Here is a 2,144-nt window from a genome sequence, read left to right as displayed (position 1 = left end):
ATCGTGTCCGGTACGGCTGCCATGACGGGATCGTCGAACGCAGTGGTACGGGAGGTAGAAGCAACCCACGACGCGCCAAGAACGGGGGTGGTTGTTCTGACGGCTCGCGTTTGCCGGTGACTCCGCTACCCCCGTCTGGGCTCCCTTCAGCGCCACCGCCCCTCTTGCCTATGGTTCCTCCCTCCCATCCAGGGGATGGCATCGTCCTGATACTGGGAAGGCACCGAACCCAACCCGCGTCCGCCTTTTGCTTCTTTAGTCCCTCCCTGTAATACCCTGAGGAAGATGGACAAGGGCAAAGGCGTAATGGGGCACTAATCTTTTTCAATCTTAAATCTGTAGGCGATTGCCAAATTTTAGTTCAAATAATGTAATCTCTCATGTCCATGTTTGTGTTCTGTAATGCTTGTACTTGTAGTAGCATATTAATGAAAAAGATGAGCCTTGCCGGGAACCCATGCATGTGGATGTCCATGCAGAGGTGAGATGCCTCTTTAATATAAAAAAAATCCTGGCAAACTATCTTGCTGGTATCCTCTTTGTTTGCCGGAGAGCCGCGTCTACCGGGGAACAGACAGAGGGACCAGGCCCCTGCCAACTCCTTTTTACCAAAGGTCACCGCAATCAACCTGACCGAAGCAATGTTCGAGTCATGGATGGGAGCACCTAAGTCTCAGAAGAGAGGCAAGGCTTTCTCATGCGAAGTTATAGCTTTACAGAACACTAATGGACAGGAGGTAGAACTTATTTGCTTGGCTTGACGGGGACCGCTGTGCCTGGCAATCTTCTCAACCCTTTTCAAAGCCAAGTTCGCGGCAGGAACCTGCAACTTCACACAGTTGAGAATGAATGTAGGACGCGATCCTATCTATGTGCATATGTGATACGTCTCCGTCGTATCTACTTTTCCAAACACTTTTGCCCTTGTTTTGGACTCTAACTTGCATGATTTGAATGGAACTAACCCGGACTGATGCTATTTTCAGCAGAATTGCCATGGTGTTATTTATGTGCAGAAAGAAAACTTCTCGGAATGACCTGAAACTCCATGAAGATTATTTTTGGAAATAATAAAAAACACTGGCAAAGAATCAAGGCCAGGGGGCCCACACCCTAGCCACGAGGGTGGGGGCGCGCCTACCCCCTGGGCGCGCCCCCTGCCTCGTGGGCCCCCTGGAGCTCCACTGACCTCAACTCCAACTCCATATATTCATGTTAAGGGAGAAAAAAATAAAGGAGAAGGATTCATCGCATTTTACGATACAGAGCCGCCGCCAAGCCCTAAACTCTCTCGGTGGGCTGATCTGGAGTCCGTTCGGGGCTCCGAAGAGGGGAATCCGTCGCCGTCATCATCATCAACCTTCCTCCATCACCAATTTCATGATGCTCACCGCCGTGTGTGAGTAATTCCATCGTAGGCTTGCTGGACGGTGATGGGTTGGATGAGATTTATCATGTAATCGAGTTAGTTTTGTTAGAGTTTGATCCCTAGTATCCACTGTGTTCTGAGATTGATGTTGCTATGACTTTGCTATGCTTAATGCTTGTCACTAGGTCCCGAGTGCCATGATTTCAGATCTGAACCTATTATGTTTTCATGAATATATGTGAGTTCTTGATCCTATCTTGCAAGTCTATAGTCACCTACTATGTGTTATGATCCGGCAACCCCGAAGTGACAATAATCGGGACCACTCCCGGTGATGACCGTAGTTTGAGGAGTTCATGTATTCACTATGTGTTAATGCTTTGGTCCGATACTCTATTAAAAGGAGGCCTTAATATCCCTTAGTTTCCGCTAGGACCCCGCTTCCATGGGAGGGTAGGACAAAAGATGTCATGCAAGTTCTTTTCCATAAGCACGTATGACTATATTCAGAATACATGGCTACATTACATTGATGAATTGGAGCTAGTTCTGTGTCACCCTATGTTAGGACTGTTTCATGATGAACCACATCCGGCATAATTCTCTATCACCGATCCAATGCCTACGAGCTTTCCTTATATTGTTCTTCGCTTATTTACTTTTTCGTTGCTATTGTTATCATCACCATGAAACACCAAAAATATTACTTTTGCTGCTGTTACCTTTTACTACCATTACCACTACTATCATATTACTTTGCTACTAAACACTTGCT

This window comes from Triticum aestivum, chromosome 5A (assembly GCF_018294505.1).
Source record: "Triticum aestivum cultivar Chinese Spring chromosome 5A, IWGSC CS RefSeq v2.1, whole genome shotgun sequence".
NCBI lineage: Eukaryota > Viridiplantae > Streptophyta > Magnoliopsida > Poales > Poaceae > Triticum > Triticum aestivum.
Note: the sequence above shows the minus strand (reverse complement) of the source record.